This window comes from Mustela nivalis (assembly GCF_964662115.1).
Source record: "Mustela nivalis genome assembly, chromosome: 9".
NCBI lineage: Eukaryota > Metazoa > Chordata > Mammalia > Carnivora > Mustelidae > Mustela > Mustela nivalis.
In genome coordinates this window covers 49241644-49267573 of record NC_139028.1, presented here as the reverse complement: position 1 = coordinate 49267573, position 25930 = coordinate 49241644, and the positions used below count along the sequence as shown (strand labels likewise).

General features: G+C 36.9%; 1 protein-coding gene across 1 annotated transcript in view; it reads right to left on the bottom strand.

The window, feature by feature from the left end:
- GRM5 (glutamate metabotropic receptor 5) overlaps nucleotides 1–10300 on the bottom strand; it is a 558863-nt gene extending 548563 nt beyond the window's left edge. The window contains exons 1-2 of the mRNA XM_082749014.1: nucleotides 9933–10300; nucleotides 5333–5531 (exon numbers count right to left, since the gene is read on the bottom strand). The gene's annotated coding sequence lies outside the window, so the exon portion shown is untranslated. The remainder of the gene's footprint in view (nucleotides 1–5332; nucleotides 5532–9932) is intronic.
- Nucleotides 10301–25930: the final 15630 nt, after the last annotated feature.

Sequence of the window (25930 nt, the reverse complement as noted above, 5' to 3'; positions counted from 1 at the left end):
ATTTCTTGCTAAATAAAGTAGATCCCATGACATAAATGTACTGTGGTCCCTATTTATTAGCTTCCTTTCTGGTCACTTTCACGTACTCCACTCCTGTTAAGTTCTATCCCATTAAGAACACAATGGCCTCTTCACATGCCAGGAAACTTTCTTTTCCTTTTTCTCTGTAGTAAACATTTGCATGAGTTCTTTGCTTACTCGGAACACATAAAGGATTAAAACTGAAGTCTCAGAGCATTCCCTTATTTCAGAATGGCATAAAAAAAGGAGCAAGACCTCCTTTGGGGTTCTCACCTGCAACTCTATCAACTAGCATAGTCCCTGTACATTATAGATATCATATATATATGTTATATATATATATATATATATATATATATATATATATATATATATATAATGTATATATATAAATGTTATATATATATATAACATTTAGTGTAAGCAGTCATCATTTAATTACAGAAGACAATTAATTGAGATGGCAATTTTTATAGCCCTTCTTCTTAAGGGGTCAGCAGTATGATGAGTTTCAGTTCTACCTTATGCTCTATAGAAAACAAAAATAATGCCTCCTTTGTCAGCAGTACCAAGCAGAAAGCCTGTCACCTACTAATCTCTTTGAGTAGTAAGCTGACAGTGATATCAAACAGATGGAGCTAAAAAGGCATCACCAGAAGGCAGAATGTTCTTAAAACAATCATCCCCATGAGCCTTGGTCCAAACAGGGCCAAAGGTTGTACTATCCCCTGTGCTTCCAATGGCCAGGACACTGACATCTGTCATCTGCAGCAGATTTACCAACATCTCTCAGGACATGAACTAACAGATAATAGTCTTGACTCCTAGAGCCAAATATATGTGAAGGGAAACGGACTGGGATTCACTGAGCTTGTTCTTTTCAACGATGTTATGAAAAAAAATATTCAAAAATACTATTTTTCTTAGCTTTTTTAACAGAGTTGTAGAAAGTTATTATTATTTGCCTTATTTTTAGGAGGCAGTGAACTAAAAGGGGGTGGTAAAGGGACCTGTTTAAGGTCACTCACCAGTTTTATTGACATTAGAGTCCATATTTTTTTTTCTATTCTGCTGTGCTGTGCCAGTTCAATTCAATAGAACCCATGTATGATGTTTTATAATTTATAATACATGTTAATATTGGTTTTCTAATTTATCTGGTATGAGCACCATATTGGACAGGTAAAATGTTAGTTTTCTCTTTGGATAAATAAGATACTAAGACCAGAATGGGGATACATGAATTTTAACTTTAAATCCTATCTTCCTGGGGCTCCTGGGTGGCTCAGTGGGTTAAAGCCTCTTCTTTCGGCTCAGGTCATGATCCCGGGGTCCAGGGATCGAGCCCCACATTGGGCTCTCTGCTCAGCGGGGAGCCTGCGTCCCCCTCTCTCTCTGCCTGCCTCTCTGCCTACTTGTGATCTCTCTCTGTCAAATAAATAAATAAAGTCTTAAAAAACTAATAATAAAAAATAAAAAAATAAATCCTATCTTCCTTAAACAAATGTCTTGCCCTTGTAAAATAGTTCAGGCTGTTCAAATTATAACCAAGAACAAGCAAAAACTTGCCAGATAAGATCTGTCCTTTTTGTCTTAGATAAGTGCTTAATAACAATTCAACCTATCCACACATAAGGTGATAAAAACCTAACAAAATTGCATCTCCCTTACTCAAAATGCTGAGAAAAATCAGAAATAAATTTTGTCCTTTTAAACACTAAATAATCATGGTCCTTACTATTTTCTTACATGGTAAGATGGGCTAGGAGGGCAGGGATAGGTGGCAGTGACATAACTATTATTAGATAAAGAAGAGAGAGACAGAAACCAGGTGGGGTCAGTCCAGATGTTTAGCAGAGTACATTAAGAAGTTTTTGTGTTTTTTTTATGATATGGTTATTTTAAAAAATGAAATTTAGGGCTGTGTTTGGCAGTAAAGTCTAGTAAGGACTAAACTTGTCATATGAGAATATTAAGGGGATGTGCTTTATTCTGCTAAATTACCACTAAACAGCAATGAAGCAATAATCCTGAAATTAATACCAAAGGATAATATTTAACAGACATGAAATACAGAGCAAAACATGACTATGAAAATAGACCTCCCTCAGAATTTCAGAAATATTGAAGAAATTTAGTATATAACAGAGGGATTCAAGCTAATCTAATGCAGGTATTAAGAAGCAAGGTGGGATGCCTAAGTGGCTCAGTGGTTAAAGCATCTGTCTTTGGCTCGGGTCATGGTCCTGGGGTCCTGGGATTGAGCCTCACATCGGGCTCTCTGCTCAGCAGGGAGCCGCCTCCTCCTCCTCTCTCTCTCTGCTTGCCTCTCTGCCTACTTGTGGTCTGTCTGTCAAATAGATAAAAATCTTAAAAAAAAAAAAAAAAGAAGAAGAACAAGAAGCAAGGGGAGCCAAATTGATGTCTATATTATACCTGCCATTCACAATATGATTAACTAATGTTTATTGAGCAATTATTATATGCCAGCCTTGTTTAATACATTCTCATACATGGTTTTATTTAATTCTCACAATTCTATTTAGTGAATGTAACAATCATCAATATCTTACAAATGAACAACAAGGCTTAGAGGTATTGTGCAGCTTTTCTCAAAATCCCATAGGAAATAGAAACAGAATAGATCGGATAGTTGTATTTGATCCCAGTGCTTATGACCTTAAAACTCTTCTATGATGTAACTTCAAGAACCTGCAAATTATAGTACAGCAGAAACTTATCTCTAAATTATTCATTAATTTAGATTCAACTCTGTCACATAGAGTTAACAAGATTTCTAAGAAATACGCTAATAGAGCCATTACTTAGGATGCTTCCTTATTATCACCATTTTAAAAATAATCAAAATGAGCTATTCTGATGAAACCCTCTCACAGTTTGCAAACTTCTCCTTATTATATCTAGTAAATATATGTATTTGTGAAGGAAATCTTCGGTTCCTACCTTCTAGAAATTTAAACCTCTAAGAATAAATTAGTATGCTAGAATTATTTAACAAAAACCCTCAGGTTTTTTTGCATTGATGTCATGGAAGTGTGATGCAGCTTTAAGTACGTGAAGGGATAGTGATAAGGAATAGGGATAGGGATAAGTTTTACCCTTGAGGGTAGTTTGGAAATACTCAATTCAATAAGCACATTCTCTGAGCTGGGCTCTTACTGATTGGGAAGTGGGATTGAGGGTAAGAGAAATAAACTGAGTAAATAGAAGATTTGGGCCCTATCCAGGAGGGACTTGTACTCCAAGTAAAGTAGTTCATTACATATTAAATAACTTGGGAGGGGGATTTTTAAAGAAAATCCACTAGGAAATGATAATGTGATGCAAGAACACATAAACAGCCACTAATGTTGAGTGATTTCTATTGCCAGGTACTATGGAAGAACATTTCTATACATGGTTGTGTTCATTCTTCACAACAGCTTTATAAAGTCATTATTACTTACTTCCAGTTTACCAACGAAATGGACTCTCATGGGAGTTGAGAGAAAGGGAATGGAAGGTACAGGCTTACAGTCTGTGTCTAAGAGGCTGCTGTCTCTTCCCTACTCCCAACCTGGAATCTAACCAGCCATTGAGGTATTATCTTCTGAAACAAACGGGGCCTACTGCCAACTATAAGAATCTATACATAATGCCATGTAATGTCTGCTACATCTTAGCCATTCTGGAAGGCTTTGTTGGGTGATCATCCAGGAATATTCCTGGATACAAGTAAAAAGAACTTGTTAAATAGTGACAAGATACATGGATACATTTAAAAAAAAAACAAAAAACAAAAGTACATGGACACATAGATTGTGACTCTCAGAAACAGTGCAGTCCTGCAGTAAGATGCTGCTGGCATGGTTCGAAGGCTCAGTGAAAGTAGGGTGAGCACCTCTATCATCATATTTTTCTCTTGGCCTTTTCCCAAGATCACATGGAGGCTCCTCTAACTTCAGGCATCATGTTGGCATTCTAGCAGTATAAAGGAGTAAAGGACTAAGTTCATCTTTACAGGTCTCCAGGTAGCTATAACAGTAGTAATGATAATAACTATAAAAGGAGCACTAATAATGACTTCAGTGCATTTGTTGCTACATTTGCACCAGTTTGTACAATATTTCTCCATAGATTGTCGTACATAATCCTTATGACAACTTAAGCAGTATTAGTATTATCTTCATTTTATATATCACAAAATTGAGAACCAGGAAGGTATCACCATATATGCAAGGTCACACAATTAGTAAGAAGGAAAAACGGGATTCCAGATGTTCTGACTCTGACTGATGCGCTTAATCCTATACTAGCTACCCTCATGCTTATAATCAATGAATGGGTGATTGAATACATGCATGTGTCAACACTTCAAAACCTCTTTCAGATGTCACATATCTCTATCATGCAATTCTTCTGAAGTCATACTATAAAGATGTAGTATGATAGACATTAGGAAGAATTATATTCAAGGTGCATTAATAGACAAAAGAAGGAGAAAATGTTCTTGAAATCATTATAGAAGGTGTTCTAGAAGGGGAAATATTGGGATAAGGTATTGAAAGATGAGAAGTTTATCAGTTAGACAAGAAGACATTAGGGTAAAGGAAAAATCAGATACAGGCATATCTAAAATAGGACACACTGGGGAATTATAAATAAAAGAAGCTTCTGGCTTGCTCACATTTTCTCTCCTCTTGCTTGAGTCAGTCACTTTGGGAAAGCCAGCTGCAGCTATGCTATCTTCAGAGACCTAAAATCCTCAAAACAACCAAATCTCAGTTTTTCATTACCTTCCTTTTATTTACCACCATTCTTTCTCACTTATGATAGCCACCGAGGTGGGTGGTGGGGAGGAGGCATTTATAACATTTTGCCCAGAAAACTTCCTAGCTGGATCATGCAGTTCAATAATAACATTTTCTGTTTTCCATATTACTGTAGACGAAAATATTCCTCAAATTTCAGCTACCACATAACTAGGATCTTCCTTCTGTTTTCTTTTATTATCCTCACCTCCCTTTAAGCCATCACAGGATGCATTCTCAGAGTCCCTTATGTTTGGCAGACAGTTTCCTCACTAATACTCTTCCTACTATCATTCCAGCTTCTACCCACTGCCTGGTCCCAAAGTCACTCCCCAGTTTTTAGATATGTGTTATGGTAGCACTCCCACATCCAAGAACTGAAGTCAGTAGGAGTTATCTGGTCTGTATAAAAAAATTACTCCAAAATTCGGTGATCTGAAATGTGAAATATTTGACATCTAACACAGTTTCTGAATATCAGGAAACGAGGAGCGTTTTACCTGGGTGGTTCTGACCTAAGATCACGCATGAGGCTGTACTCAAATGCATGCTGCAGATGCAATCATCTAAAAGCATGACTGGGGCAGGAGGATCCGCTTCCAAGTCACTCATGTGGCTGTTGGCAGGAGGCCTCCGTTCCTTGTGACGTGAACCTCCCAGTATGACTTCTCAAACAGCTGCAGCTGGCTCCCAGAATGACTGCCTCAAGCAAGAGAGAGAGAAAACGTGAGCAAGCCAGAAACTTCTTTTATTAATGATCGTCTCCATAGTTTCAGGCTGTCATTTCTATCTTTGCTTTACTCTCTTGAGCATATAGACCAGCTCTGATATATTGTTGAAGTCAGGTGAGCAGGGTCCTGAACAGCAATGGGGAGGATCCTTTGACTCTTTTGGAGGCAGGTTACTACAGAGGGACCTAGTCACAGACTACCTTTGATACCTTTATATGCGAAGGCAAACCACTTACATGTGAAGTACGAAGCATGGTAAGCCATTCACTACTCTCATTCTGTTTCATTTCTGTGCAGTCTGGACAGAAGGGTAAAAGTTTTGAGTCCAAGCCAACAAAGCATAGAGGAAAGCATGTCCTGCTGCTACATTTTTAAAATGAATATTTTAAGGGAGTGAATTATCCTCCATTCCTTACTTCTAAAAATAGTAAGTCACCTTATCAGCTACAGTGCATACTCAAGTTATCCTAATTTATTCTTGAATAAGCAGAAGGAACAGAGGACAGAGACAAACATTTGGTAAGTCATTGATAAGTAGAGACATTATACCTGTAGACGACATGGTCAATCTCATTTAATCCTCGCAACAACCTGGTAAGATATTCTTCATTTGACACCTGAAGCCACAATTTGAAGGGACAGATACCAGAACAAAGAAAGCTCCACAGAATGGCAAAAACTATATATGGTGCTGAAAAAAATCTACAGTGTTCCCCTCGAATCTTCAGCTAAGTGTGGAGCTGTGCATGGGTGAGAGTTCCTTAGGGTCAGGGAAAGGACAGCCATAAAGGAACAGGTGGAGAAACTGTAGAGTTCACACATGACCAGAAATCATTTTTCATCACTAGCTGGAGTAGAAAATGCAATACTTCAGAAGGCATCAGTTAGAGGACTCAGGATGATAATACCCAAATAGTGTTCAAAACTTGGCCTTGCTCCAGACCAACTTAATGAAGTTAAAAAGTCAGTCTCACAGGATGAGACTGATCCTAAGAAAATTAACTGCACCACAGAATAAAAGTTAGCAATATTTTAAAAATCCAATTACTCAACCAGATTAAATTCACCTCCCATCTAATAATAATAATTTAAAAAAAAGGTATGAAAGAAGCAGGAAAATCTACACTAATAAGGAGAAAAATTGATGGAAACAAAAAAGACACAGATAATAAAATAAATAAGGACATAACAGAGAGTTATAAGTACACCCCATATGTTCAAGAAAGTTGACAAAACCATGACCATGTTAAGAAATATGTGAAACTGAATTTCTAGATACAAAAATGGATTGTCTGAGATGAAAACTGGAATAGATTAGGAGCACAGTAATATTGTGGGGATTTGTGAACTTGATGCACTATAAAAGAAACTATCCAAATGAAGCACAATAATAACAGCAGTTTTTAAAAAATGGGACAAACTAATTCAGTCTAATATTAGGCATAAACAGAGTCACAGAAAGAAGGAAGCATAAAAAAATTAGAAAAAAGAATAATGGTCAAGGTGCATCAAATTTCTTTAACAATAGAAAGGATAAAATTTCAAGAGCAGCTGAATATAAAAGAGACATACTGTGTACAGAGGAACAAAAAGAAAAATGACAAGGAACTTATTTATTGCCAGAAATAGCTTTAGCCAGAACATAAAGAAAAAACAACCTGAAACTATTCTCAAGTGGGAATACTGTACCCAGTACAAATATCTATCAAAAATGAGGGTGAATTGACAACTTCTGACATACAAATGTTGAAAGAAACCACCGTTAACAGACCTTCCCTACAATGTATAGGAGCCTTAAAGGAAGTCACTCAGACAGAAGAAAAAACTAACAGGTGGTAAATACATGGGTGAATATAATTTTTCCCTTTATTTATTTTATAGAGAAAGAGAGAGAGCATGGGGGTGGGGGAGGGGAAGCAGAGGAAGAAAGAGAAAGAAACTCTTAAGCAGACTTCACACAGAGCACGGAACCTGACATGGGACTTGATCTCATGACCCGAAATCATGACGTGAGTTGAAACCAATAGTCAGAAGCTTAACCAACGGCTCCATCCAGGCACCCTTATAATTTTTTTCTTTTATTTTTTATGAACATATAATATATTTTTATCCCTATAATTTTTCCTTTTAAAAAATTCTCTTTGAAAAAATATTGACTAAATAAAATAATAATGTATTGTAAAATATATGACATACTTAGAAACGAACTGTATATTAATAATATGAGAAAGGACGTCATCACCTCACATACAGTATATTATTAAAATAGTTGAGGAAATGAAAGACATATAATGTCAATCCTAAAAGAACAACTAAATATGCAAATAAGTAATTTGCAAATAAATAATTTGTATATTTGCAAAATAATAAAGAAGGTAAAAATGGAAAGATAAAAAAAAATTGAATTAATCCAAAACAAGGCAGAAATTGTGGAAAATTGTGATAAAGTACAAAGAGGACCAACTGAAACGAACAGCAAGATGGGAGATTTAATCAAAATAATATCAACAAACATTGAATGTAAATGATGTAAACATCCAAAGTGCAGAAAAGTCATACTGAATATAAAGTGGCCCAGCTCTATGCTGCCTAAAAGAAATTCACTTTATAAGGACACAAATCAAATGAAAGGACGGATAAAGATATATCATGTTAATGTTAGCAAAAGAAAAGTAGAATGGCAAATTTATCATCCAAATCTATTTTGCAGTAAAGATTATTACCAGGAATAAAAAGATCATTTTATAATGACAAAGGAATTAATTCATAATAATCTCTGTTATTAACTGAAGAAGATATCACAATTTTCAATGCTTTTGTGCTTAATAACAGAGTTTAAAAATAGAAATGAAGCATAGATTTATACAAATAAAAAGAGAAAAAAGTCCATGAATATAGTTGAGGATATCTCTCAATATTTTATGGAACAAATACACATAAAATCATTAACTATACAGAAGAATTTCACTTCGTTATCTTTATCAATAACCTGACCTATTAGACATCTATATAACGTTCCATCCAACGACATCAGGATACACATATTTTATAAATGTACATGCAACGTTACTAAGGCCATATTCTGGTCCATAAAACAAGTCTTACTCATATAAGTATGCTTACTGAATACAATGAAATTTACATAAAAACTAATGAGAGGCACCTGGGTGGCTCAGGGGGTTAAGCATCGGCTTTTGTCTCAGGTCATGATCTTGGTCCTGGGATCGAGCCCCATATCTGGCTCCCTGCTCAGCGGGGAATCTGCTTCTCCCTCTCCCACCATCTCAGTCTCTCTGTCAGATACATAAATAAAATCTTAAAAATAAATTGCAGACATTCTAGTAGCTGTACAGTGTAATTCACTGTGCTTTTAATTTGCATGTTCCTAATGACTGAAATTGAGTGTCTTTTCATGTATTTATTTTCCATATGTATATCTTTTATGGAATGTCTCTTCAAATCTTTTGTCTATATTAAAATTGGCTGTTTATTATTGATGTGAAGTATAAATATATTCTTTATATATTTAGATAGAAGTTCTTTGTTAAATGCTGTTTTGCAAATATTTTCTTCCAGTTCATGACTTACTTTTTTTCCTTGTTGTTAATGGAGTTTTCTAAAGAGTAAAAATTTTTTAATTTTGATAAAGCTGAATCTATCCTTTTATATCTCTTGTTTCTTCATGTCCTGTTTAAATACCTTTGCTGAATCAAGATCTTCTGCTTTCTTGCGGATGTTTGATATTTTTTAGTTCTTAAATTTTAAGTCTGTAATTCATTTTGAGTTAATTTTTGCACATGAAATGAAGAAAGTATCTCCATCATACATGTTGCAAATATTTTATTTCAGTTTGTTTTATAAAAAAAAAGTTTTAACTTTGTTTGTAATTGTTTTGTTGGTCACAAAAAATGTGCTTTCTAGTTTGGTGCAAACCAAATTTTTCATCTTTTTTAAAATATCTGGATTTTGATTGATAGCTGGAATATCTTTATCTGCACCTAGGTTAAAGAGGAATGTATTTTAAGTTTAAAATTTTTTCAATAAAGATGAATAAAATCTTTTAAATGATATATCCTTCTAGGACTTGTCTATCTTGCTGTTTCCTATTATATTGGTGATCCACTTAGAGCTTATTTTGTGTATAGTAAGGGATGGATCAAAGTTTTATATATATTTTTTTCAAATGACAACCTACTTGTTCTGAGCCCATCTTTGTCCATCTCTGAACCAGTGGTTTGAGCTGCCACTCTTCTCATGTATTTGAGTTCCATATTATATGGGCTCTACTTTTGTTTTTTATTTTTCTATTCCACAGGCCTCTCTACTCTTGTTGTTTCACATCTGTAAGAGTAACAGCCTTTTCACCAACCTGCAGGAAAGTCTTCGCCAGGTTTAGGCTCCTTCCTGGATTACTGCTAAATTACATCCAGAGTTTAACTTTGTGACTGTTTCTTCTCACTTGCCATATGAATCCAATGATTTCCTCTTTAGAGATCCTGAAAAAATAGTAATCCCGTAACTTCATTACTTTACAGTAAAACCACTTAACACAGAAGGAATACTTCTCCCCGGGGAGGCGGACTTCTCAGTACTCAGTGTCTCCTGGATGCTCTTCTCTTCTTAACATTCTATCCCAGTTCCCAGTGGTTCAGCTTCTACCCAGCAGGTTTCTGGCACAGGAAATCCAGGGCTGGAGCTTGATGCCAAGATGAAATTTGGAGTGGTGACCCTACTGATTTTGTGGAAATGTCTGAAAATCCATATACATCACTCAAAATGACTTCCGTCCCCTTATTCATTGATTGGTGTTGCAATTGCTTTTGCAATTGTTAGCACACAAAAGGAGAGTGGCCAATTCAGCCAGACATTAAGCAGCAGAGAAAATCTCAGATGTGGTATTCTTTTCTGGAGTATTGTTTGGTCTCACAAGTGTCACAGAAGAAATACAGATTGTTTAGATTAAGGTGTTAGCTATTTTCTATTTTGATTTTTCAGTGTCTAGGAACCCATGTATTAAACTCTTTTCGAAATTCGGTGTCAGGAAAAACATTTACTCTTCCCAAGACCAAATACATTGTATCTAAATAGATTATTTTCTGAGCTTTATCAAATCTTTTTTTTTTTTTTCTTTTTTGGAGTGGGGTGTGTGGTATAAAAGAACTAACCAAATAAACTGTTCTTTTGGTAACTAGAAATAGGTTAATAGTCCCTTGCTTAACATAATCACTGAGAGGAGTACCATGATAGCAGGGCAAGGAGAGAAATCTTACCAGAGAAAATTAAATGGACTGAGAGGTAAAATCAAGCAAACTGGTTATTTGACACTACAAAGTTAAACACACCTAAAGGCCAATGTTACTAAAAAAATAAATCTTTCTCATAAAACAAAATTGCTCATGGTTTGAATTCACTGGAAAAGAATTAGTCAAAATGTTAAATGACAAATACATTAAACTTCTTGTTTATGCTTTCCACAATGGTAGAAGGCAGATTTTCAAATTATTGAGTATAGTATCGAGATTAGTAAAAACACAAGAAGGAAAACGACTAATTATGTAAACTAGCTACGTTAGGACTAGGCAAGTCACTTGATAATTAAAGTGTCAGTGAAGTCAGGAAGATTTATAAGTCTTGTGTAATGAAATTATAACCGGAGAACTCTTGATTTTCCATATAAATGGTATCTTAGAATGACACGTGCATGTGCCACCTAGATTTTACTTAATACATGTTAATATTCACACTATCAGTGTTCTAAACTGCTTCAGGATCAAATCTTTAGAAGAGAGAAGATAAACCCTATATGAAATTTTATGCTATACTGTCAAAAATGGGGGTCAAGGGGCCAAGTTTCTACATCCATATATCTACTCTATGTCCTTTCCTTGGAAAGCTCATCTATTTAATATTACCTCCATCTTCAAAATTGATATCTTTAACCTTCATTTTTTTATATGTGAACTATCAACACCAATTTTCAGTTGTCTGATGGATATCTGCAATAGTGTACAAAGTAAGTCCTGCAAGTTTCATTCTAGCAACTTCCAATTTCTGGTCTAGCATGTATGAGGCTTGGTAATGACCACTCCTTTCCTACAATTTGTGAAAAGCTGAACAACCTGGAAAGTCAAGAACTCCTTTTTGTATCCATAAGAAAGTGAGGTCACGAGGAAAACCATTGTCTCCAGAGTTAGATAGACAGGCAAGCAGAACAGAGAATCACAACTTGCTGGAGCAGAATCCTTTAGAGGAACCAGTACTGGGATAGCAAATCCTAAACCATAATTGATGACTTGCTGGAGGTCAGTGTGGACAAGTTTGAGAGTCAAAAACTCCATGGGCTCAACCACAAAGGAGGGAAGATGGAGGCTCCTACTTTTCTATGAGTTTTACCTCAAGAGCTTGACCAGGTTCTCACGGGGAATATCAGTGAAAAATCCCCTCATTCTTTTTGCAGAGAAAGCAGGAAAAGTCACCATTTTAAAATACAACAGAGTGCTCTATTATATATATATATATATATACATATATATATATATGTATATATTTATATAATATTTCTTTTCAGCGTAACACAATCCATTGTTTTTGCACCACACCCAGTGCTCCATGCAATGCATGCCCTCCATAATACCCACCACCTGTCTCCCCCAACCCCCCACCCCCCACCCCTACAAAACCCTCAGGTTGTTTTTCAGAGTCCATAGTCTCTCATGTTCACCCCCCACCTCCAATTTTCCTCAGCTCCCCTCTCCTCTCCATCTCCCTATGTCCTCCGTGTTATTTGTTATGCTCCACAAATAAGTGAAACCATATGATAATTGACTCTCTCTGATTGACTTACTTCACTCAGCAGAATCTCTTCCAGTCCCATCCATGTTGATACAAAAGTTGGGTATTCGTCCTTTCTGATGGAGGCATAATACTCCATAGTGTATATGGACCACATCTTCCTTATCCATTTGTCCGTTGAAGGGCATCTTGGTTCTTTCCATAGTTTGGCGACCGTGGCCATTGCTACTATAAACATTGGGGTACAGATGGCCCTTCTTTTCACTACATCTGTATCTTTGGGGTAAATACCCGGTAGTGCAATTACAGGGTCATAGGGAAGCTCTATTTTTAATTTCTTAAGGAATCTTCACACTGTTTTCCAAATGGCTGCATTCCAACCAACAGTGTAAGAGGGTTCCCCTTTCTCCACATCCTCTCCAACACATGTTTCCTGTCTTGTTAATTTTGGCCATTCTAAGGTGGTATCTCACTGTGGTTTTAATTTGAATCTCCCTGATGGCTAGTGATGATGAACACTTTTTCATGTGTCTGATAAGTGCTCTGTTCTTCTTAACGCCTTCTGTCCTTAGGAGAAACTATTCAACCAGAGTCTAATATACTTTTCTTTCTTCTTTCTTTCCTTCCTTCCTTCCTTCCTTCCTTCTTCTTTCCTTTTTTCTTAGAGCCTAACTGACTGGGAAAAGGGAAATACCTAATCCCACCCAACTTTAGACTTGCAGAGGGAGGAAGAGAAATAATGCACTTCTAGACACTTCTAGCCTTCTGTGCAGGATAAAGGAAATACCCAGCTCCAACCCACTCTAGCCACCTTTTCCCATGTAAGTACAGGAGGAATTGAGAAGCACTTGTGAAGTTCACAATGCTGTGGCCCACACCCACTAAAAGACCAAGACTACTCATAGAACTATAGAATGTTTCCCCTCCCCCCAGCAACTCACCACCACATTAACTAAAGACCTATTTACAGCAGTTCCTTAACCCAGTGCATCATGTCCAACTACCAAGAAAAAAGTACAAAGCACACAAAAGACCAAAAAACCTACAGTTTTAAGAGACAGAGCAAGCAACACAAACGGATTAAGATCTAGCACACATGTCAGAATTATCAGACTAAAAATTTAAAACAACTGTGATTAATACACTCATAACTCTAATGGGTAAAGTAGACAGTGTTCAAGAATAGATGGGGCAACACAAGCAGAGAGATGGAGTTTCGAAGAAAGAATTAAAAAAAAAGATGTAGTAGAGATAAATGAAAGAAAAATAAAGAATGTCTTTAGTGACTTAGTCAGCTAAGCATCCAATTCTGGATTTCAGCTCATGTCATGATCTCAGGGTCCTGAGATTGAGTCCCATGTTGGTCTCTTCACTCAGCCAAGAAGTCTGTTGGGATCCTCTCTCCTTCTGCCCCTCTCCCAAACTTGTGGGCTCTCTCTCTCTCTTAAAATAATAAATAAATAAATATTAATTATTAATCAATTTGATTGATAATCTTTAGTGGTTTTATTAGTAGAGTGGACAGCTGAGGAAAGACCCTCTGAGCTTGAGGATAGCTAAATAGAAACTGCCTAAACTAAAAAGCACAGTGAAAAAAATGACTGAAAAAAAACCCTCAGAATGTTCAAAAACTGTGGGACAACTATAAAGGCATAACATACATGTAATGGGAATACCAGAAGAAGAAAGATAGAAAAGAACATAAGAAAATCTGAAGCAATAACTGAAAATTTCCCCCAATTTAATGTCAGACATCAAATCACAGATCCAGGAAGCTCTGAAAACACCAAGCAGGATAAATGCCAAGAACTTTCACCTAAGCATATTATATTTAAATTATAAGGCACCTGAGTGGCTCAGTTGCAAGAGCATGAGATGCTTGATCTTGGGGTCATGACTTTGAGTCCTGTGATGGGTGTTAAGATTACTTTACTAAATAAAAAATAACAAACAAACAAAAAAACAAACAAAAAAAACCAAAGACAAAGAAACACATCCTGAAAGAAACCAGAGGGAAAAATATCCAACTTCTCAGAAACCATGTAAGCAAGAAGAGAGTGAAGGGAAATGAGAGATGAAACGAGAGACTTGATGAGAGGAAAAAAACGCTACTAATGTAGGATTCTTTATCATGCAAAATGATCCTTCAAAGGCGAAAAATGAAAAAAAATAAAGACTGTTTTGTGTTTTTCAGCATGATGTATAAGGCAGAGAATGGTGGGAGACCATGCTAGTTAGGTGGACAAAACGCAGATTAAAGGGAGTTAGACAAGTCACGTAAAAAATCAACTTGATCCCAGAATGCCTGAGTGGCTCAGTTATTTAAGTGTCTCAAGCTTGGTTTTGGCTCAGGTCATGATCTCAGGATCCTGTGACCAAGCTCCAGCAGGGTGCATAAAGAGCATAAAGCATAAAGCCTGCTTGGATTATCTCTTTTTCCCTCTCCCTCTGCCTTTCCTGCCCCACTTGTGTTCTCTCTCTCTCTCTCTCTCAGAAAAATAAAATAAAATAATAAAATAAAATAAAATAAACTCAATCCTATAGTCAATGATACTAGTCAGTACTTTTTAAGTGCTTATCATTTCCTGAGTATTATGGTATTTTTTATATATATAATCTCATTTAAATCATCACGCAATGCAAGCAAGAAAATTGGGACACAGAGAAATTAAGTTATTTCTTAATAACAATGTAATGGGGAGTCATTAGAAGTTTATAAGCAAGAAAACGATGTTGCTATACACATATTTGTTGCCTCTCTTACTGACTCCTTAATGGGTTCAGGAAATATTAAAGCTAAAATGGACTTGGGAGACAACATAGCTCAACAAGTTTAGTTTACCCAACAAGGAACAGAAGCCCAGAGAGACACATTAACTTGCAGATTCAGTAGTAGAGTATGATTAGAATCTAGGACTCCAGGCTGACTCTACAACTTCACCACACATTCCTTCCATTAACAGTCTCTGCTTGATTTTAAAGATCATCGATTCAAACCAAAAACAATGACTGTAACCTTAGCCCTAATAACATCTTTTTTCCTTCTTTTTTTTTTTTAATTTTTTACTTTTTATAAACATATATTTTTATCCCCAGGGGTACAGGTCTGTGAATCACCAGGTTTACACACTTCACAGCACACACCAAAGCACATACCCTCCCCAATGTCCATAATCCCACCCCCTTCTCCCAAACCCCTTCCCCCCAGCAACCTTCAGTTTGTTTTGTGAGATTAAGAGTCACTTATGGTTTGTCTCCCTCCCAATCCCATCTTGTTTCATTTATTCTACTCCTACCCACTTAAGCCCCCATGTTGCATCACCACTTCCTCATATCAGGGAGATCATATGATAGTTGTCTTTCTCTGCTTGACTTATTTCGCTAAGCATGATGTGCTCTAGTTCCATCCATGTTGTCGCAAATGGCAAGATTTCATTTCTTTTGATGGCTGCATAGTATTCCATTGTGTATATATACACCACATCTTCTTGATCCATTCATCTGTTGATGGACATCTAGGTTCTTTCCATAGTTTGGCTATTGTGGACATTGCTGCTATAAACATTCGGGTGCACGTGCCCCTTTGGATCACTACGTTTGTATCTTTAGGGTAAATACCCAATAGTGCAATTGCTGGGTCATAGGGCAGTTCTATTTTCAACATTTTGAGGAACCTCCATGCTGTTTTCCAGAGTGGCTGCACCAGCTTGCATTCCCACCAACAGTGTAGGAGGGTTCCCCTTTCTCTGCATCCTCGCCAGCATCTGTCATTTCCTGACTTGTTTATTTTACCCATTCTGACTGGTGTGAGGTGATATCGCATTGTGGTTTTGATTTGTATTTCCCTGATGCTGAGTGATATGGAGCACTTTTTCATGTGTCTGTTGGCCATCTGGATGTCTTCTTTGCAGAAATGTCTGTTCATGTCCTCTGCCCCTTTCTTGATTGGATTATTTGTTCTTTGGGTGTTGAGTTTGCTAAGTTCTTTATAGATTCTGGACACTAGTCCTTTATCTGATATGTCGTTTGCAAATATCTTCTCCCATTCTGTCAGTTGTCTTTTGATTTTGTTAACTGTTTCCTTTGCTGTGCAAAAGCTTTTGATCTTGATGAAATCCCAATAGTTCATTTCTGCCCTTGCTTCCCTTGCCTTTGGCGTTGTTCCTAGGAAGATGTTGCTGCGGCTGAGGTCGAAGAGGTTGCTACCTATGTTCTCCTCAAGGATTTTGATGGATTCCTTTCACACATTGAGGTCCTTCATCCATTTTGAGTCTATTTTTGTGTGTGGTGTAAGGAAATGGTCCAATTTCATTTTTCTGCATGTGGCTGTCCAATTTTCCCAACACCATTTATTGAAGAGGCTGTCTTTTTTCCATTGGACATTCTTTCCTGCTTTGTCGAAGATTAGTTGACTATAGAGTTGAGGGTCTATTTCTGGGCTCTCTATTCTGTTCCATTGATCTATGTGTCTGTTTTTGTGCCAGTACCATGCTGTCTTGATGACTGCAGCTTTGTAATAGAACTTGAAGTCCGGAATTGTGATGCCACCAATGTTGGCTTTCTTTTTCAATATCCCTTTGGCTATTCGAGGTCTTTTCTGGTTCCATATAAATTTTAGAATTATTTGTTCCACTTCTTTGAAAAAGATGGATGGTACTTTGATAGGAATTGCATTAAATGTGTATATTGCTTTTGGTAGCATAGACATTTTCACAATATTTATTCTTCTAATCCAGGAGCATGGAACATTTTTCCATTTCTTTGTGTCTTCCTCAATTTCTTTCATGAGTACTTTATAGTTTTCTGAGTATAGATTCTGTGCCTCTTTGGTTAGGTTTATTCCTAGGTATCTTATGGTTTTGGGTGCAATTGTAAATGGGATTGACTCCTTAATTTCTCTTTTTTCTCTCTTGCTGTTGGTGTAGAGAAATGCAACTGATTTCTGTGCATTGATTTTATATCCTGACACTTTACTGAATTCCTGTATAAGTTCTAGCAGTTTTGGAGTGGAGTCTTTTGGGTTTTCCACATATAGTATCATATCATCTGCGAAGAGTGATAATTTGACTTCTTCTTTGCCGATTTGGATGCCTTTAATTTCCTTTTGTTGTCTGATTGCTGAGGCTAGGACCTCTAGTACTATGTTGAATAGCAGTGGTGATAATGGACATCCCTGCCGTGTTCCTGACCTTAGCGGAAAAGTTTTCAGTTTTTCTCCATTGAGAATGATATTTGTGGTGGGTTTTTCATATATGGCTTTGATGATATTGAGGTATGTGCCCTCTATCCCTACACTTTGAAGAGTTTTGATCAGGAAGGGATGCTGTCCTTTGTCAAATGCTGTTTCAGCATCTATTGAGAGTATCATATGGTTCTTGTTCTTTCTTTTATTGATGTGTTGTATCACATTGACTGATTTGCGGATGTTGAACCAACCTTGCAGCCCTGGAATAAATTCCACTTGGTCGTGGTGAATAATCCTTTTAATGTACTGTTGAATCCTATTGGCTAGTATTTTGGTGAGTATTTTCGCATCTGTGTTCATCAATGATATCGGTCTATAGCTCTCTTTTTTGATGGGATCCTTGTCTGGTTTTGGGATCAAGGTGATGCTGGCCTCATAAAATGAGGTTGGAAGTTTTCCTTCCATTTCTATTTTTTGGAACAGTTTCAGGAGAATAGGAATTAGTTCTTCTTTAAATGTTTGGTAGAATTCCCCCGGGAAGCCATCTGGCCCTGGGCTTTTGTTTGTTTGGAGATTTTTAATGACTTTTTCAATCTCCTTACTGGTTATGGGTCTGTTCAGGCTTTCTACTTCTTCCTGGTTCAGTTGTGGTAGTTTATATGTTTCTAAAAATGCATCCATTTCTTCCAGATTCTCAAATTTGTTGGCATAGAGTTGCTCATAGTATATTCTTATAATAGTTTGTATTTCTTTGGTGTTAGTTGTGATCTCTCCTCTTTCATTCATGATTTTATTTATTTGGGTCCTTTCTCTTTTCTTTTTGATAAGTCGGGCCAGGGGTTTATCAATTTTATTAATTCTTTCAAAGAACCAGCTCCTAGTTTCGTTGATTTGCTCTATTGTCTTTTTGGTTTCTATTTCATTGATTTCTGCTCTGATCTTTATGATTTCTCTTCTCCTGCTTGGCTTAGGGTTTCTTTCTTGTTATTTCTCCAGCTCCTTTAGGTGTAGGGTTAGGTTGTGTACCTGAGACCTTTCTTGTTTCTTGAGAAAGGCTTGTACCACTATATATTTTCCTCTCAGGACTGCCTTTGTTGTGTCCCACAGATTTTGAACCATTGTATTTTCATTATCATTTGTTTCCATGATTTTTTTCAATTCTTCTTTAATTTCCTGGTTGACCCATTCATTCTTTAGAAAGATGCTGTTTAGTCTCCATGTATTTGAGTTCTTTTCAAACTTCCTTTTGTGGTTGAGTTCTAGCTTTAGAGCATTGTGGTCTGAAAATATGCAGGGAATGATTCCAATTTTTTGATACCGGTTGAGTCCTGATTTAGGACCGAGGATGTGATCTATTCTGGAGAATGTTCCATGCGCACTAGAGAAGAATGTGTTTTCTGTTGCTTTGGGATGAAATGTTCTGAATATATCTGTGATGTCCATCTGGTCCAGTGTGTCGTTTTAGACCTTTATTTCCTTGCTGATCTTTTGCTTGGATGATCTGTCCATTTCAGTGAGGGGAGTGTTAAAGTCCCCTACTATTATTGTATTATTGTTGATGTGTTTCTTTGATTTTGTTATTAATTGGTTTATATAGTTGGCTGCTCCCACGTTGGGGGCATAGATATTTAAAATTGTTAAATCTTCTTGTTGGACAGACCCTTTGAGTATGATATAGTGTCCTTCCTCATCTCTTATTATAGTCTTTGGCTTAAAATCTAATTGATCTGATATAAGGATTGCCACTCCTGCTTTCTTCTGATGTCCATTAGCATGGTAAATACTTTGCCACCCCCTCACTTTAAATCTGGTGGTGTCTTCGGGCTTAAAATGAATTTCTTGGAGGCAACATATAGATGCGTTTTTTTTGTTTTTGTTTTTTTTTGTTTGTTTGTTTGTTTGTTTTTTATCCATTCTGATACCCTGTGTCTTTTGACAGGGGCATTTAGCCCATTAACATTCAGGGTAACTATTGAGAGATATGAATTTAGGGCCATTGTATTGCCTGTAAGGTGACTGTTACTGTATATGGTCTCTGTTCCTTTCTGATCTACCACTTGTAGGCTCTCTCTTTGCTTAGAGGACCCCTTCCAATATTTCCTGTAGAGCTGGTTTGGTGTTTGCAAATTCTTTCAGTTTTTTTTGTCCTGGAAGCTTTTAATCTCTCCTTCTATTTTCAATGATAGCCTAGCTGGATATAGTATTCTTGGCTGCATGTTTTTCTCGTTTAGTGCTCTGAAAATATCATGCCAGCTCTTTCTGGCCTGCCAGGTCTCTGTGGATAAGTCAGCTGCCAATCTAATATTTTTACCATTGTATGTTACAGACTTCTTTTCCTGGACTGCTTTCAGGATTTTCTCTTTGTCACTGAGACTTGTAAATTTTACTATTAGGTGACGAGGTGTGGGCCTATTCTTATGGATTTTGAGGGGCATTCTCTGAACCTCCTGAATTTTGATGCTCGTTCCCTTTGCCATATTGGGGAAATTCTCCCCAATAATTCTCTCCAGTATACCTTCTGCTCCTGTCTCTCTTTCTTCTTCTTCTGGAATCCCAATTATTCTAATGTTGTTTCGTCTTATGGTGTCACTTAATTCTCGAATTCTCCCCTCGTGGTCCAGTAGCTGTTTGTCCCTCTTTTGCTCAGCTTCTTTATTCTCTGTCATTTGGTCTTCTATATCACTAATCCTTTCTTCTGCCTCATTTATCCTAGCAGTGAGAGCCTCCATTTTTGATTGCACCTCATTAATAGCTTTTTTGATTTCAACTTGGTTAGATTTTAGTTCTTTTATTTCTCCAGAAAGGGCTTTTATATATCTCGAGAGGGTTTCTCTCATATCTTCCATGCCTTTTTCGAGCCCGGCTAGAACCTTGAGAATTATCATTCTGAACTCTAGATCTGACATATTACCAATGTCTGTATTGATTAGGTCCCTAGCCTTCGGTACTGCCTCTTGTTCTTTTTTTTGTGTTGAATTTTTCCGTCTTGTCATTTTGTCCAGATAAGAGTATATGAAGGAGCAAGTAAAATACTAAAAGGGTGGCAACAACCCCAGGAAAATATGCTTTAACCAAATTAGAAGAGATCCCAAATCGTGAGGGGGGAGAAAGGGGATAAATAGAGGTTCAAAAAGGAAGAAAGAAAAAAAAGAAAAAAGAAAAAAGAAGAAAAGAAAAGAATTTAAAAAAGAAAACAAATAAGAAAAATATAAAAAAGAAAAAAATATATATATATTGGATAAACTAGTTAAAAAACGTTAAAAAAGAAAAAGGTAAAAGTTAAAAAAAAATTTACCAGAAGGCGAGAAAAAAAACAAAAAATGAAAAAGAAAAAAATTAAATTAACTGCAAGACTAAAAAAAATCACGGGGAAAAAAAGCCATGAGTCCGTGCTTTGCTTTCTCCTCCTCTGGAATTCTGCTGCTCTCCTTGGTATGGAAACTGCACTCTTTGGTAGGTGAACTTGGTCTCGGCTGGATTTCTTGTTGATCTTCTGGGGGAGGCGCCTGTTGTAGTGATTCTCAAGTGTCTTTGCCCCAGGCGGAATTGCACCGCCCTTACCAGGGGCCAGGGTGGGTAATCCGCTCGGGTTTGCTTTCAGGAGCTTTTGTTCCCTGAGCGCTTTCTGTAGAGTTCCGGAGGACGGGAATACAAATGGCGGCCACCTGGTCTCCGGCCCGGAGAAGCCCAGAGCCCGGGGCCCCACTCCTCAGTGCACCCTCAGAGAACAGCGCCCAGTTATTCCCGTCTGCCTGACCTCCGGCCGCGCTCCGAGCTCACCGAGCCTGCGACCGGTTCAAGGTAACACCGAGCTGTGAGCTTACTGTCGGCTCTGTCTCTGTAGCCGGCTTTCCCATTCCAATACCCACAAGCTCTGCAACACTCAGACACCCCCCATCCTTCTGTGACCCTGCGGGACCTGAGGCCACGCTGACCCCACGTGGGGTTCACCCCGGTTTAGCCTCTGGAGCAATGTCCCTCAGCAGAACAGACTTTTAAAAGTCCTGATTTTGTGCGCCGTTGCTCCGCCGCTTGCCGGCCCCTCCCCCCGGGGTCTATCTTCCCGTCGCTTTGGATTCACTTCTCCGCCGGTCCTACCTTTCAGAAAGTGGTTGTTTTTCTGTTTCCAGAATTGCTGTTCTTCTTCTCTTCGATCGGCCGATGGATTTTCAGGTGTTTGCAATCTTTAGATAAGCTATCTAGCTGATCTCCGGTAGCTGAAGTAGTCTCAGCCTGCTACTTCCCTGCCATCTTGACTCGTCCTTCCCTCTTTTTTCCTTCTTTTTCCACATTTACCATATCTGAAATGTATTGTGAGACAGAAAATAAACAGATATTGGTTTTCCTTCATATAAAATTAGAATAGTTGACATTCTTTGATGCTCACATAGTCATTTCAAACAGAATTGATTTCATTTTATTACAGCTTTTAGGATAAACTCTTGATAATGGCCTCATTAAATTTCACTCCTCCAACATGCTTCCTGGCAAATTATGGAGCAGTTGTCTTTGAAATGGTGTAGGGAAAAGATCCTGGACTTAGGAGCCAAGATAACAGGGCTCAAGATCAAGTTCCATTATTTGTAGGTCAAGTGGTCTTGGAACTATTACTTAAGTATTTTGGTGAATTAGTGGCAGCATTAATAACAGCCTTGCCAAATTGTTGTGAGGATTAAATTCTATTATGTTTGATATTTTTGATGTTCAAATGTTTTAGGACAAAAACTTACTTTTCTTTTCTTTTTTCTTTTTTCTTTTTTTTTTTTTTTTTTTTTTTGTAGTCCACTAACTTGCTGAAGGCTAAGTGGTAATACAAGCAGATAATGAGAAAGTTTAAGACCTTTGTTCTTTATAATAACAAATAGCTGGGAATCTGCCAATGTAAAATTTTTTAAATTTATTTTTAAGTGAGAGAATTTTCCATTTTTTTAGAAATATTTTATTTATTTATTTGACAGAGAGATCACAAGTAGGCAAGTAGAGGAAGCAGGCTCCCCACTGAGCAGAGAGCCTGATGCAGGGCCCTATCCCAGGATGCTGAGATCATAACCTGAGCCCAAGGCAGAGGCTTAACCCACAGAGCCACCCAGGTGCCCCAAGAATTTTCCATTTTAAAGACAGATTTCCTTCCTAAAGCTATTGTTTATGCAGCATATAACTTTAAAGGGAGTAAGATAAAATCCAAAATGCGGAAATAACACAAAAATATATTTTAGATTTTTCAGTGTCATATTAAGGAACATAAAACAGGCCCATCTAAAATTTCAAAGACTATTTTATAAATAAAGAGTTATAAGGTTAGATAGAAAATGAATGCAGAAATAAGTTTGCTAAATTAACCACAAAACCCCAGGAGTATTTTATTTCCTTGGTGAATGACTTAGGATTTACTAGTGATTAGGGCCCTATTCATAGATTCTGTATAGCTGTAAACTTTTTTAAACTTTTTGAAAATTGCTAAATTACAAATATTTTTTGGTTTAGAAAAAAATTAAAATAATTTTTATCCAGGAGAAAATATAACCCCAAAGGTTATAGTTTTTGTTTTTGTGGTTTGTTTTTTTTTTCCCAAAGGTTATAGTTTTAATGACATGGAAGTTATTAGCCACTTTTGTGTCTAATACAGCAAATATATTTGCACATTTCTCTTCTATCTGAATAGATAAATATGTTCTATACAAGTTCTTTGTCTTTAGGGGGAGGGGAATTTTGTATAAGTGTCAGCTCAATGAATTTTCACAAACTGAACCTATCCAGGGTAACCAGCACTCAAGTCAGGGTGCAGACTATGGCTCCAGTCTAGAAGCCCCTACAATTACAGCTGAGCCATAGAAGCATAACCACTATCTGACTTCCAATCACATAGATTAGTTTTGCATATATATATATATACATATATATGTAGTACATTGCATTTTATGTATATATGCAATGCAAAACTTACCTATGTCATATATGTCATCATCATATATATATATACTGTATTTGATTATAATAATCATACAGTATGTGCTCTTTCTTTTCTGACTTATTTAAAACTTCAACATTAAATTTAGGAGATTCATCCAAGTTGGTGTGTATATTCATAGTTTTTTTATTCTTAATGCTGTATAGAATTCCATTGTATGAATCTCTTTTTTAAAACTATAATTGGCATATAACATTATATTAGTTTCAAATATACAGCATGATTCGATATTTGTATATATTGCAAATGATCATCACAATAAATCTTGTTAACATCCATCACCATACATAGTTGCCAATAATGATGAGAATTTTTAAGATGCACCCTTTTAGCAACTTTCAAATATGCAATATTATTAACTACAGTTACCATGCTGTATATTACATCTCCAAGACTTTTTAATCTTATAACTGGAAATTTGTACTTTCCCTTTGCCTTCATCTGTTTTACCCACCCCCCACTTCCCATTTCTGGCAAACACCAGTCTGTTCTCTGTTTCTTAAGATACAACAAATAAATGTTTTTTGAACCAGCTTTACCAACTTGCTATTTCCTTTAAATAATCAAATTTTTGAAATGTATTTGATAGATATTTATGCAAAAGTCATCATTTTTTAACATTTAAAAATATTGTTTTGAAGGAGTGGAACTTTCTGATGTCATTGTTGTTCTAGGAAGAATCCCTTGAATGCTCCCTCCAGCTAAGGTCACAAAAAGAAAGGGGGCCCTTGCCACTTCAGCAAAAAAGTGTACTGAACCATTATTGGAGAGTGGTCATTAATTGATAACATCTATCCATTTTATATTATTTCTAATGCGGTTAATATATCTACATAGAAGCAAAGAGCCTCAAAGAGAGAGATGTAGCTAGAGCCTATATTGAACCCCTGTCATTTTGCAGCTCAATTTTATTAAAATCTCTCTGATCCCATGGCTTGAAGTCAACCAGGTGAGGAATGTTGGCAGAAAGAATATCAAGGTCATCCCAGGGATACTCACTTGGAATAGTCAGGATGAGTGAATCCGGCTCACTTCCAGGACTGAATGACTGTGGAAAAAGGTAATATCACAAAAGAAAAACTGTGTCGAAAGGACCAAAACCCTCCACCCTCCTCTTTTTGCTCCAATTGCTCTAATAGCAGCAGTGCTCTGGGAATAGTCACTCAGTACATAAGGCTAAATAAAAACAGTAATCCTAGAGACCCAGTGCAGAGGCTTCTGGCTGTTCTCCAACTCAGCGTTACCACAGACTGTGAGGGGATCTACATCCATGGCTTGTTCAGGGGCAGTCATCTTGACAGCCCAATCTGTCCATATGGCTACTATGGGCAAACATCATACTTAGGAAAAATCCTTTCTCTCTTCCATTTCCTATAACCTTAGAATGTCCTACCTGACCAGCCACTGGAATAGTGGACAATGAGACTATCCTGACTATCTGGGACACCTTACAATAGCAGCACTGAGAGCCCATGACAGAAGAAATGGCAGCTGGAGAGAAAGGCCATTACAAGACTGATTAAATTCATTAAGTTTCTTGCTCTGAATATTCTCAGGCAGCCCGTCTGGATTGAATAAGTTGTGGGATTCTGAAAATACACAACTCAAGGGAGAAAGCCACATTTAAAAAGGATAGTACGTTTTCTACTAACATAGAAAAGGTGAAAGAAGAGTGGATTACTCAAAAGAAATAGGAACTTTATGAATCTACAGCTAAAGTTTCAGTGAGACCTATTCTAGTTGTTATGGGTCAAGTTGTGTCCCTCAAAAATTAATAGGTTGAAGTCCTAACCCCCAGGACCCCAAAATACACCTTATTTGGAAATCAAGTCTTTACAGAAATAATCAATTTAGAATGAGTCATTTGGGTGAAATTTTATCCAGTAAAACTGGTGTTACACAAAGGAAAAATTTGGACACAAACATGTATGTGTACAGGGAGAATTCCATGTGAATATGAAGATGGCTATCTGCAATGCAAGGAGAGTGGCCTGGAAGAAATCTTCCCCCATAGCCTTCAGATGGAACTAATCCTGACAACATGCTGATTTCAGGTGTCCAGCTTCCAAAACTGTGAGAAATTTCTGTTGTTTAAACCCCTCAGCTTGGGTGTTTTGTTACAGCTGCCCTAGCAAACCAATATACGAGCTTTTATTGGAACAAATGAGTTATCTAGATTTCTAAGAAGATATAAATGCATACTGCATAAAATATTAACAACTATTTATTATGTTATTAATATAGCAAATTGTATATGTACAAATGTCATCCCCTTAAATTTTTCTTTCATGTCGAGGGAGCTCACTTACACCAATATGTAGCCCTTTAATCAAAACCGTTTGGGGACTTAATGTTAGTGTTATCATTGGCATTGAATACACTTCTTTGCTGCCTCTTGGGTCATAGAACAAGACTCAAACAC